The following is a 14,409-nucleotide window of genomic DNA, read 5'->3' on the forward strand; positions in this document are numbered from 1 at the left end:
ATCGAACGGCGTAGGTCGTGGTCGGTTGGGTGTGAAGGCTGAGAGGAGGGAAGGTTAGAACGAAAATGGGGGTCGTTCTAACCATAAGCATTCGTAATATTTGGGGTCAAGGATATAGGAGTCATTTTATTTTTTGTTTTTTATTTTGTTTAAATCAACGAAAATAAAAAATATAACCCGCAAACCGTTGCCCGGGTCAGCGGTTTTTCTGATTTTTTCAACGGTTTTTAAGGAATTACCGGTTTATAGTATAACCGGACCCGGGGGCCTGACCGGTTGCCGGTTTTTTCAGTCCGATTTTGAAAACCATGGTTAACAGAAAGAAAGTTCTTGTGACGATTCCTACATACAATACAAGTAAATCATGTGATAGCTTTAGATAGCAGTTCACTCGCGTCCTTCGGTGTTATCTTGAGCCAATGCGAGTCAGTTATTTGCTACGGGGTTCTTGTCATCATTATCGCTCTGCAATAACAAGTAACGATATATATAGACCCCTATAACCTAATAAATATATATTGTGACAGGCGAATTTTGCCGTTTTGTAATTACTAGCAAGACATGCGTGTGATGCACGAGAATATATATATCAAAAAAATATAAAAAGATGTTGATCCGTCTCGATATCATTATATTATTTCTTAAGATAGAATATCTTTTATACATGATATATATACAAAGTAAAAAAAATGAATATATATATATATATAAGTTAAAACTTGAAGCAATGAAATGATAAATGTTCATTTAAATAATTATAATAATATTATTAAAAATATACACATTTTTGAGAATTTAATTATTTATATATTAATTGAAGGACTATTTGATTGTTTAAGGTTAAAAAATATTTTGATTTATTTACAAAAACTAAAATAATAAAATCATGCTATTGATCAAACACATGAATAAGAAGTAATCATGGATATACGGTTAAGGTTTCCAAATTCTTTACAAATGAGCCATACTTTTTTCCACCTTTGATACCTGCATGGTTCATCAAAGGGGCATGAAACATCTACTATGAGTAACCTATAGATATAAGTTTAATGATATCCAATTTAAGATATAGGCTTTAATCTGGAAACTCACAGAATTTTCCAACTCTTTCAACCTCTTTAGTGGATTAGTTTTTCAATCTATGTATATAGGACCTCAATTTTCTTGAAGTTTTCAATGAATATATTACCTAACTTCGTAGTAGAACAAAAAAAGTTTTACAAACACAAAATTTTGAGATAACTGGCACATCCTTGAGTCTTATAGCCTTACACTTACACATTGGTAGGAAACTTTATGAAGTTGCCCAAAGAATTAATAGAATGATGATTAAGTTTCCTAAAAAAGCAATTATATATATGTATGCTCTAGAAAGCCCATGCTGTTATTTGCATAGTTTCAAAATATTTTAGGCACATGACTTACCCAAAACATACTATTCTCTCTTGCCTCTATATCCAAAACAATCACAGGAACCACCACAATACTAAAAATCATCTAGGATCACACCACCACCCAAAGCATTCATTCCAATCGCAATATGCTCACAATTACTAAAGATATAGGTCAAAAAACATGGAACAGCATGTAAGGATTAATCAATTTCAAGAAGAAACCTCACAACCCAATATAGATACATACTTTTAATAGAACTAGGAAGCTAGCACAATGGATAATTGCAATTGGAGACATGAGCCATTTCAAAGACCTTAAGCCTCCCACAAATCCCAATTATTAGTTTGGAAAGAGTACAAATGCAAATGTGTACAATACAAATACATACAAAATATAAGGTTTTGCACTCTACGTATTTGCGTTTTTACTCCTTCCAAACAGATTCCAAGGGAATCAAACCTAGCTATTATCCGGGGCATATAACTCACACACTGAGGCAAATAAGGTGCCATTTGTTTAAGGTGAATTAAATATAGATGGAAAATTTCTACTTGAAACCAATTCCGTCCACAAAATATAAAAACAAAAAAGAAGAAAATAAAGGAAGCAAACGTAAGAGGATGTCATAACAAAATGTAAATAAAGACCTACAAATATATATTTAATACAACATCAATGTACTAATTCACAAATGCAATTGCAAGAGTAGAACATAGCAAGGGGAAAATGAATATTAAACAACCCTTTTTTGAGAGTAAATTAGGATCCCAAAAACAAAATATATATGTTGGTATGTAAATTTTGGGCCTAGGAAGTGAAGTAAATAGAACCCAATATGAGATTGAATGAAAAAGAGTTGTTAGGCCCAAGAAAGATGTTGGATGCTAATGTATTCCCCCCCCAAAAAAAATTGAGTGGGTTAAAAAAAAAAAGAGAGAGAAATATACCGTTAGATCCAAACCCAAGAGTGTGTTAGGTAGGGCTCACACCTACCACATAGAGGATTGAATATTGAGACAAAGCCCACCATTCATGGCAATTAGAAAGATTTTCTTAAACTCTTAAATCAATTAGAGATATTTTCTCTAATCAATTTTAGTGGGGCCCAATTGATTGGCAACCATGCCTAATTAACAATTTGGTTAAAAGGAAAATTTGCTTAGATTATTCAAAGAGGATTAGCTTAATTCAATCAATGGATTTCCTTCCTTATGTGGGCCCTAATTTCTTGACAAGTGGCACCTTTACAAACATCTTCCAATCAACCTTATTTATACAAAGATCATCGATTTGTTAATTGGAGATCTCAAACCAACCAATTTTCCCAAATAATAAAAAATTATAATTAAGAAAATCCCTTTCAAATCAATTTGTGGGTTCCATGTCAACCAACATTAAATTGCAACAATGATTGGTGGTCAAATCAATTTAAATCCTTTGGACCCGCTCATCGACTAAGGATGAATCGATAAATAGAGGAGAAAACAAGAGGAAGCTCTAGCACTCCTTTGGCTCTCTCTAAAAGGTGATCAAGAGAAGCTTCTCTGATAGAAAATAAAATAAAAAAAAGGAGAAATGATTTCAACACCTGCATGTTGCCGCTTTCAAGCATTTTGTTAGAAATGAAGTTTTAAGATTAATGGTGATAGCTGCATGCATGTTGGGAAGTGTGCCCAACTAAAGATATTTTTCTCCCCTTCGGGTACCCAATTCCTTTCCTTTACTTCTATTGCTTTTGAAAAAAAAGAAGAAGAGATAGGCTGCACCAAGATCAAGGGAAGAAGAATCAGAATTTTGGCTCCTCAACCATTGAAGCTTCGAAACCGTTACAGCTTCGTGCAAAGTCGACTAAAGGATTCTGGACTTTAAGTTGCTGCAATCAAAAGCTTCGTCAAATTACTACAACCACAAAAACAATAAAGAAAGAAAATTCTCCTATCTTGTGTGCATACAATTGATCGTTACAAGTTATTTCTTCAACTACAAGTTGTCAAACTTTTCGGATCGTGTCCCTGACAAGCTACAAGTACAAGTTTGGGTTGTGTTCGTGACAAGAGAATCAGAGGATTTTCTTTATAAAAAAAAGTGAATTTATATCCCACTTACATTTCTGCAAAAAAAAATAAATTTCTTTGAATTTGTAATTACAAAGATGAGAACAACATACGATATTGACATAAGTGGAATATTAGATCTCACCTTGGAGTATATCCTTTAGGCATATCTTGGGTAATGCAACCAAAGGGTCGTCTTTGTGTCTAGGAAAATGGGACTGAATATTGTCATGAAAATTATCTATTGGAAATCTATGATTGCCCAAGTCCCCTCATCCATATATTGTTGGTAATAGTGAAAAACCTACACATTTGCAATAATGGAGATTGAAAGCAACTCAACATACATCTATGTATATAAAAGAAGAAAGTAGAGAAAAGGTTAGGATCATTATTTAAACATAAGAAAAAAAATTTGTAGAAGAATAAACATGGGGTCCTTACCAAATTAAAGTAACCATTTGCATGATCGGTAAAACACCAGAAATTATAATCTTAAAAGTTCTTGCTTTTAACATTGTAGAGGGAAACAATTACATCTATTTATTTTACAAAATAAGAACAGAGGGGGATCATGCTTAGATAATTGGGGGGGGGGGGAGAGAGAGAGAGAGAGAGAGAGAGACCATGGTGATCAAAGGTGATGCAATTGCAAAAGATGTTTACATATGCATAAACAAAACAAATGCTACCAAGGTTAACTGAAAACATGCTTGAAAAGAAAGAAAATAGATGACGGAAATATATAAATAAGAGAAAAAATTACATGATTCCAATCTCTTTCTTTGCCTCCTTTATTTCTCATCAACTCAAAAGCGTGATTTTGAACAAGGTTCAAAGTAGAGATAACCTGAAAACCAATTAAAAGGTTTTATCAAGTAAAAATACAATAGACAATAATAAAAGCATTTGAAGAAGAAAACAATGAATTGGCTTTTAGTTGGCTGAGGGAAGAATTGGTAGGAACTTAATCCTATTTTGAGCATTAACCTCAATAAGAACACTAAAAGACGAAAATAACATCTATATAAGTTATAACGCCTGTATAAATTAATTAACCTTATTTAATAAGGGTGTTTTTGTACATTTAAAAAGCATTGATGAAAAATGGTCATTTTCCTTAATAGGTATTAAAAAGTAGAGATTGCTTACACGTTTGAAACGTGAAAGGCCAAAGAGCAGCATATGAGGTTTGTGGTGAGAGACCCTTAAAAACTACTAGGGATTATAGAATAATTTTTCAATGTACCTAAACCGAGTGCTATTTTCTTTTCTTTTCTTTTCTACCATAAGATACCAATTAGGTAAATAACAGGAAAATTCTGTTTACATCAAGTGAGCACATTATACATGGATACCAACAAAAAACCCATAAATGAATATGACTCACATTCAAAGGCAGTTGGGGCATAGATCCCTAAATATGCAAACATGATATCATATCAGAACTAGTAACTTTGGGTGTTCCAAAATTTGATACTTCTAAATATCTTGGATCAGAACACTTGCATGTAAGAGGCAAGATTTTGTCAAGTAAATATAACCCAAAGAGAATTACTAAAATCTTACCTACATGTTCAAGAAAATTAATAGTGGGAAAATAAAGTCATAGATAAAATCAACAAATTGACCACATATGCTTATACTACAGAATGAAAAATAGAGAAGCAATGATTTCTTTATATTAGTTCACCCACTGAGTTTGTAGGAACAGGTTGGTCTTTGATGTCTCATGGTTCCTTTCAACTTTGAAAGACATCTAGAAAACTACTTTGATTGGTTGTGAAAACCAAAATAGAAGGGCTTTGGTTCAAAGTTTAGAAAAGTGGTAAGACAGTCTAAAAATGCTAAAATGGAGTTTAGAAAAGTACATATCCATACAAAATGCTTTTCTCAACATGTATTCAATGAAAATGCTAAAAATTCCATTTCAAAAGTACAAATGCACACAAAAACCAAGTGTGAAAAAATATCTAGAAAAGTTCTAAATGGAGTTTAGAAAAGTACTTGGAATTGTTGGTTTACTCTTTAATGAGGGTAGAGGATACTTCTTAAGTAAATCCCAAGAAACATAAACCGACAACTTGCAAGTAATGGGAGAAAATTAGCAACTATTTAAGCAAATTAGAAATGTGCTGATAGAAAATTAAGAACATGTTTACCAAAAAAACCCAGAAAATATAGAAAAGATGTTGTCAGAGGCCCAAAAAATATAAAAGCCTACAAATAATGGGAAAAATTGGGTCTGAAAAAAATCTCATAAAATTAGAAATGCATTGGTAGAAGCCCAGAAAAGTAAAATTAAAAATATACCTAAGTTGAACAAATGACCTTATCTCTAGGCTTTCAAGAAATGTAAACCCAATTTGGAAAAAAAACCTAGAAAAGTAGAAATTCGTTGGGAAAAGCCTAGAAATACTTTCAGAGAAAAATATATGTGAGTTGAGCAAATGACTTTAGCTCCATAGATGGCTTGAGTGAAAGATATGATGTTAATAGGTAAACTATGTTCCGTAACGGTGAATGTACAAAGGTGTATATGCATGCAACCATTAATTTTAAATTAATTTAGAGCTTTTAAAACTCAGTAAGAGCCTAATGAAATTGAACCGACCCTTAGAGATTAAAACTCAGTATTCTACTATTACTAATAGGAGGAAGAATCAATCTCTTAGAGATTTCTTAAAGTTACTATGAAACCATTGGTAATACAAAGCATACCATGTATCAAAATCGAAAAACTAACCTCAAGAAAAAAAAAGGGAAAAAAAGAAGAGCCTATACCAAAACGGGAATGTGGACTTCAATGAAAAGTGGGGCAAGGCAAAAGGAAGTGGAATAAATGAGAAAACTTACCGATTAAAGCATTTAAAACCGCACACGTGCAAGTACTAAGAATGGAGAGGCCTATGGTGAGAGGGTCCTCGCCTCCCCCTCTATTCTCTTTATAATATAGATAAGTTTTTATGACATTGAAATTGTTAATTTATTATGTACGTATTTAATTATAGAATTTAATGATGAGAAGAAAACAAAGAAGCCTTAAATATACGATTCAATGAAGGTGAATGCAAATTAATACCTTGAATGTTGGATTTAATGAGAGATAATAGAATGTATTGAATATCTTAAAACTAACTCTTTTCAACTAATTTATTATCAATAACTAATTATCCTATTTGCCCTCATTTTTTATCAATAAATTTAAATATAGAGGGTAAGTTTTGTCATCACAAAATTCTAGAAATTTTCTTGAGGCTATTCTTACTTTTTAAAGTAGTATAGATATAAATGACTAGAGTCTGGATTACAGTGGAATTGAAGCTTGGCTTTTGAGTCCAGATTTCCTACTCACCACATTCTACTACCCTTCTTACTAACTCAATGACATGGTGGGATCTGTCCCATGTTTGTTTGACATCCCTCCCTTGTGTCGTTTTCCTTTTCTATGTTGCAGAACTTTGGCTGAAAGTTAAACCCTAAATAGGCAACAAAGCGGGTAAGCTCATCCTTCTCTCTTAAATCAAAAGGAAGCACGATTGACAAATTTTGTAGGCAGACCATTTTTTTCGATAAAATTTTTCTTCTTTCTAAAAAATTTGTACCCTTTGGATGTCAATGTGAGTTAGGGGTTCTGTTTGGATTCACTAAAAAACCAGAGGCAATGAAGCAATAGCAAATCACAACTACTTTGTTCGGCAGTCATTGTGAAAGAACACTTGGGGGTTCAATCTGGATTGGTTGCAAAGCAAAAATAGCAGAGGTAGTGCATTCAAACAAACCAGAAAATGATCCCTGGCAGAGTTGTGAAGAATCACCTTGACTAATTTACAATTGGTTTTACTTTCGTCCCCAACAAGCTTTAACCATTATACTAATGGGTCCTTTTGTTTTTTCATTTTTTTTGGTATCTGGGTTCTTAACGTCCTATTAAATTAGTTGAATATTAAATGATGAGGAATGAATTAGGAGACTAGCTGAATGCCAATAATAAAAACTCCTACCCATTTAGCACTGTTTAAATGAATCAACAAGAATGATTATATGATTTACTGAGTGTGTGTAAGAGAGAGAGAATAGTTAAATAGGGTTGAGGTTTCTATTATGAACTATGAACAGAACCAAGAGAAAAAGGAATTGATGGGGAGGATGGTGGTGCTGTTCAGCAGCACTAGAATGGGGGAGGGGGATATGCCTCACCTAAATAATAAGATCACACGAAGATGGAACAACTGTCACCAAGTCATTGAGTTAATAGGAAGGTTAACAGAATGGAGATAATAGAAAATTCGGACTGTTGTTACTGGAATAAAGTGTATACACAAGGGATTGGGGAGGGGAACCATTGGAGTATGGAGTAGGGGGAGGGGGAAAATATACATGGTATAAGTGGGATTTTGGGCCCGGGGGGATCCCCCTTGGCTCCTCCCCTGCGTTTAGGATTCAAATTCAGTTTCAAACCATGACAAATCTTCTGTTTGAATCTTAGGAATTGATTCAAACAGATTGAAAAATAAAAGGGATAAAAATAGCAAATTGATCAAAATTCATGCCAAAGTTGAAAAAAATAAAAGGTAGAACATAAAAATTTTCCTTGAGGCTTCTGAGAATCATAAAAACCTCCCTTGAGGTTTCACTTTTACAAAAACCTCCCTTGTAGTATTGAAAAAACCTATAATTACCTCCCTTTTGTTAATGTCATAGACAGAAACATTGGCCTAATGCATTAATTTTTTAAAAGTACTCATTTTACCCTTATATCTATCAATTCAGAAAAAAAAAATTGTTAAAACACCTCCAAAAGAACTTTTTCACTTTTAATTAAAAAATTTCTTGAGTCAAATTGAAAAGAATAAAAGTAATTTTATCCTATAAAAATATTATATCTAGTAAAGTCTAGAAGGGCAAATCTAACAGTTTAATTTATAATAAGGGTACTTTTATAAATTTGGAGATCCATTAATGGAACAAAGATGGAATAGAAGTAACTGTAGGTTTTTATGAAATTACATGTTTTTTTTTTTCATTTATGAAAAATGAAAAGACAACTAGGTAATTCCTTTATTACCCTCATTCCCAAAAATGGAAACCCTGAAAAAGCCGAGCATTTCAAACTCATAAGTTTATGTAATATCATATATAAAATAATTGCAAAAATTCTGGTGAATATAATCAAGAAATACTAAAGAAAAATGGTATCCCAATATCAATCAACATTTGTCTCTGGCAAGCAAATAATTGATAGCATTCTAGTGGCTCATGAGATATTACACACTATGAGATATAAAGAAAATGAATATGGGTACAAAATAGATATGGAAAAAGCCTTTGATAGGCTGAAATGGACATATATATAAGGAAAACCTTGGAGAAATTTGGCATAAATAAAAAATGGGTGGATTTAGTGATAGAATGCATTACATCTGTGAGCTATCAAGTTTTAATTAGTGGATCCCTAGGAGAAAGATTTACTCCCTCTAGAGGGATTAGATTGGGAGACTCCATCTTTCCTTATATCTTTGTTTTATGCAATGAAGCCTTGACAGGGTAAATCATGAGAGAAACATGGAGAGACAAATTTGACCTCGGAATACAGGTTTCTATGAATAGTCCCAACTCTTTTTACAGTTTGTAGATGATTGTTTAATCTTCTCAAAAGCTTTCGTTGAAGCCACCCTAATGATCATGAGCATATTAGGAAGTTATGTTAAGGCCTTCGGCCAACTTCCTAATTACAGAAAATCAGAAATGTATTTCTCAAAAAACTTACTCAGGAAATTGAGAAAGATCGTTTCGAAGATAGTCAAAATTCCTGAAAAAGAGATAGGGGAAAGTATCTAGGAGCTCCAATAATAAAAGAAAGGATGAGTAAGGCAACTTTCTAAGATTGTTTACGAAAAGTTAAGAAAAAGTTAGAAGGATGGACAGGTAAAACTCTATCAAGAGGGGGAGGATTGGCCTTACTAAAGGCATTAATTGGGAACACTAATCAATATCAAATGAGAATTTTCCAATTTACCAAGCAATTGATTGATAAAGGAAATGGTGGTCTTGGGGTAAGAAATTTGGAACATAGTAATAATGCCTATTTAATGAAGTTAGGATAGAGGATTATACGAGATGACAAGTCCTTGTGGGTAGAGTAGAGCTGTAAATCGGCCCACGGATCAGGCCGGGTCGTGCTTGCTATGGGATACTTCAGAGGTCTGGCCCGGTGCGATCCATGGCACGGGCCTGGGCCAAGCCATGAAGGTTTTTTTTTTTAATTGAAAAAATAATAAAAAATTAAAATAAATTAACAAAATAAACATAAAAATGAAAAATGAACTTAAAAATTTATTTTATATGAATTTTGATGTATACAATTGTTTATATATGGAATAAAATGAAATAATATATATATATACACGGCCTGTGTGTTGTCGTATTGGGCCGGACCAAAATCGTGTCAGGCCATAGACGGCATGACCTGATAGGGTAGAGGTAGTGAAAAGTAAATACATAAAAATTAAGGAATTCCTTTAAGCAAAGGCAAAGATATGCTCCTGGGTCGAGAGAGGATTTTGCAAGCAGATAGAGAATTTGGAAAAAAAAGTATGATGCGCCAAATAGGAAAAGGTAGGAGGTGCAAGTTATGGAAAGACAAATATCACCCATTGGAAACTATAATTAACACACAAAACAAGTTTGCAAGGGAGAAGATTTCAACAGTAAGGGAAATAATTTCTAATGAAACAAAAAACAAAAAACTGGGATCAGATTCAAATGAGACAGTTATTCCTTGAGGAAGTGATACATAGAATCGAATCGATAGTGCTACATTGCTACCTTTGGAGGATAGGGAGGATGAGATAGTATGGGGAGCCAATCCTAGTGGGGAACCGACAGTCTAGTCTGCCTATGAGATGCTCAAAAAGGAGGAAGACCCAAGTGGCATACAAATAACAATGATAAAGCTATTTCTTTGGTTAGTCACGAGCTGAGGGACAAACTACCCACTAAGGATAAATTATGTGACAAGGGTTTTAACATTGATCTCGATTGCCAAGTTTGTGGAAAAGCTGAGGATTTAATGCACATCCTTACTTATTAAGTGCGAAATAGCAAGACAAGTCTGGGGAACGACTGGGGATAATATCAATGCCCAGATCAGAATAGACACCAAAATGTCTTTAGAATGGTGGAATGAAGTTCACAAGGCAGATCACCTTAGAGAAGCAAATAATATGGCGTGGGAGAAAATAGACTATGGCTGTATTTGCCATTCCTTATTTTAAGGACTTATCTCCTTTTTACTGTTAAAAATTTAGGGAATGCCAAATGCAGCCTATAACCTATATCATGTGGTACTTATAGAAATGCATAAACGAAAAGATCTCTAAAAATAAAAATTATAGCTCTCCTAACATCTTAGAAGATGTAGAGAATATATCGAAGCCAAAAGGATGCTGGGCCTAATTGAGGAGATGCATGAAAAACTAGGCATATGGGTTAATTGGCCACTACCAAAACTTGGAGAGTTGAAAATAAAGTTTGATGCATCAAAATTCAACACTGTCAACTAATATATTATTCGTAACCATAGAGGGGAGGTGAGGTGCTGATACATGTGGATTATCCACCATTACCACAACAGAGATGAGAGCAGCTATAGGAAACTAAGGGCTTTAGAAGTTGATAACATTATTATAGGGGATTCTTTTTTTTTTTTAAACAAAAACACCGAAACAAGAAAATTACACAAAGGAGAAACTAAAAGGAGGCATGACACTTGGTAAAAATTGAGAAGACATTCTATGATAACAAGTGAATTTCCTTCTATAATGAATTTGTATCGAGGAAAGCTGCAACTTTATGGGTTTCAAGGGCTACCTAAGCCTCAGCCTCATTAATTGAGGAAACTCCTATATCCTTACAACATACCCATAGAGCTTGACCCCATCTGTCTCTTAGAATGGTCCCTATTGTGCAACTACCATCTGGATTTCTGGATGCGTCAACATTATTTTTCATTAATCCATTGATAGGATAGTTCCATTTAATTAAACTTTCATCACTTCCTCTTGGTTTATACAGTGAGATAGGATGACGACTACTTATGTACTCTTCACGGTCCCATTTATAGAGGGTATGGGTATAGTGTCACAAAATTTTAACCAGATTTGCCTCACCTTAACACAATTGTGGAGGAGATGTTTTAGGTCTTCTTCATTTCCACAAAAGGGCAATCCGCTACATCAGTTAGTCCTAAATTCTATTGTTTTGTCAGAAGTTTGTTATTCAACACTAAGTATAGGAAATAGTGTAATTTTGTAGGGCTTTTTAATTTTCAAATTTTACCAAGTCTCTTGATTCTGTCATTGGCATTTGAATTTCCTTCCAGATAAGGAGCAGGCTGATTATATGGAGTATTCATGATTAGGGTTGTGCTTCCAGATCACTCTATCATCTTCATCCCTCGATAAAATAGGGGTAGCACAGATTTGGTCTCATTGTTGAGGGCTGACTTTATCAATAATCTTTTCTTGATTCCATGTCTTTGAGTCATTGATGAACTCATTAACTTTGCATTAATGCTGATCCATTTGAGGATATGTCTTCATTTTCTAGGGCTTTATCACCCATCCACACATCTGTCTAGAAATTTATAGATTTCCCATTTCTTAGTTTCCAATCAACTCCTTTTTTAAGGACCTCTCTAAATTGGAGAATGCTCCTCGAAGCCTAAGAAATTGATTTCTTTGGTTTAATTTGTCAAAAGTCCTGGTTTTTAATGTATTTATCCTTTATTAATTTCACCCATAAGTTCTCTAGGCGAGTAAGTATTTTGCACCCCAGTTTGGCAATTCTTACTTCATTAACCCATTTTAAGTTTCTTAAACCCATCCTCCATTCTTTTTCATTTTACATATAGTTTCCTACTTAACTAGGTTCACTCCTCTCTTTCTACCCCGATTTCAAAGAAAGCTTTTTTGTTTTTTCTCAATATATGCTATCATAATTCTTGGGAGTTTGAAAACTCTCATCAAGAATTGTGGCATCATATTAATAGAAGCCTTTAGTAATGTAGCTCTGCCTGCTATCAATAGGGCATTTTTCTTCCACCCTGCAAGTTTTTTATCTATATTTTCCTCCACCTTCTTGAAGGTGTCTTCCTTATCACTCTTCCTTCTATGACAGGAGCTCCCAAGTATTCTTCCTTTTTATTTTCTATTGGGATTTTTAAGATTTTAGATGTCAATAATTCTACTATGCATGTTAGGGGAGAAAAAGATAGTGGATTTTGCAAAGTTGGCGCATTGTCCAGATGCATTTGCATACAGACCCATGATCTCCTTGATTCTTGCAGTATTGTTGAGATTTACTTTTGCAAAAATGATGCCGTTATCAACAAATTAGAGAAAAGGGCTATTAGGCCCATTTCTCAAAGCCTTTGAAGCCTAGGCAATCCCTTTTGGTTTCATTTGAACAAATCTTGTTATAGAGCACCTCATTGCAATGAACAAATATGTAGGGTGGGAAGGGGTCCCCCTACCCGATTTGGATGATTTTGTTGGTGATCCATTAATGAGAATTTGACAAGATACTGTAGATATACATTGCATAATCCAGTTTACCCATTTAATATGAAGCCCCATTTTTTTGAGCACTTTTTCTATAAATGTCCATTCTAATTTATCGTATGCTTTCTCTATATCTATTTTGCATGCCATGAGACCTCTTTTTCTTTTCTTTTTTTTCATTGTGTTCGTCATCTCATGTGCAATCAACATGTTGTCAGTAATTTGTCTTCCAGATGCAAAGGCACTTTGGAAGGGGGCTTTGATGTCTCCAATAAACGGTTTTAATCTATTGACCAAGGTTTTTGCTATTATTTTATATAGTGTGTTGCAAAGATTAATCGATCGAAATTTATCGACCGTGTCGGGGTTATTAGTTTTTGGTATGAGGGCTATGAATGTTTTGTTAATGCCTCTGGTCAAATTCCTTGAGTGGAAAAAAGCTTAACTATGTCCTCTACTTACTTTCCAATGATTACCTTGTATTTGTTTTTTAAAAATACGCATTTGAACCATCAAGGCTAGGGGAGTGGAGTCACCCATAGATTGAATTGCACTCCATATTTCCTTTGAAGTTACCTGTCTGGTTAGAAGTTCCTTTTTCCTCTCATATGATACTCTTGTCAAACCATTGAGGCAAAACTCCATGTTATTTGATTGGCCTATGTTGAACCTCTCCATATAAACTTGGTAATGAATAGATCCTTTATCTCCTCGTACCTTCAATATAGTTCTTTCTATTTCTGCTCCTTTTAATTAGAGTAGAAGTGTAAAAGAACTTGTGTTTTTGTCCCCATACTTTAGCCACTCAAATTTCGTTTGTAGTATTTTGTTCAGTTGTTTTTATAATGCTCGTTCTCTATGAATAATGTCTCTCCTAGGATTTTCCAAAACCTTCTCTTGAGCTATCTTAATTTGCTCCACTAGATTTTTCTTTTTTTTTTTCTGTATATTTCCAAAATTTAATTTGTTCCATTTCCTTATTTCTGGATTAATGTACTATTTGTTTTGTTTAAAATTTGATGGCTTTTGGACCCACTATCTCTTTGGTTCCAAGCTTCCCCAATTATCTGGTTTAGGTCCTCTCTACTTCCCCACATATTTTCAAGTCTGAATGATTTGGGGCCAAAATCTATTTTATTACTTAGGTGAACGATGTAGTAAGCCTGTAGAAAAGGCAAGAGCAGGGGGTGATGTGCAACATCCACATCACAGAGAAGGCAACCGAGTAACAGGCTGGCTAACAAACAAAGGTCCTGAGGGAGAGCTTTAATTAACTTCCACTGATCAGTGGCAGATATTTTAGGTTTTGAGGAGCCAACCAATGCGTGTTAGCTGATTTGACTCGAAATCAAATCTCACAACCAGCACTTTAAAACAAGAGTCAGGGAAAAGTTATT

At 34.0% G+C, this 14,409-nt stretch overlaps 1 long non-coding RNA gene across 2 annotated transcripts; it reads right to left on the minus strand.

The window, feature by feature from the left end:
- Positions 1 to 2,714: 2,714 nt before the first annotated feature.
- LOC148870338 (uncharacterized) lies at positions 2,715 to 4,390 on the minus strand. 2 transcript variants are annotated; one of them, XR_016106500.1, is made up of 3 exons: positions 4,216 to 4,390; positions 3,595 to 3,753; positions 2,715 to 3,268 (listed from the first exon to the last, which is right to left on the minus strand). It is a non-coding gene; the product is annotated as an uncharacterized LOC148870338 (long non-coding RNA). The 2 variants fall into 2 exon arrangements; XR_016106501.1 differs by lacking the exon at positions 2,715 to 3,268 and adding an exon at positions 3,275 to 3,505.
- Between the last annotated feature and the right edge of the window lie 10,019 nt (positions 4,391 to 14,409).

This window comes from Nelumbo lutea, chromosome 2 (assembly GCF_056320005.1).
Source record: "Nelumbo lutea isolate HS-2025 chromosome 2, American lotus-T2T, whole genome shotgun sequence".
Classification (NCBI taxonomy): domain Eukaryota; kingdom Viridiplantae; phylum Streptophyta; class Magnoliopsida; order Proteales; family Nelumbonaceae; genus Nelumbo; species Nelumbo lutea.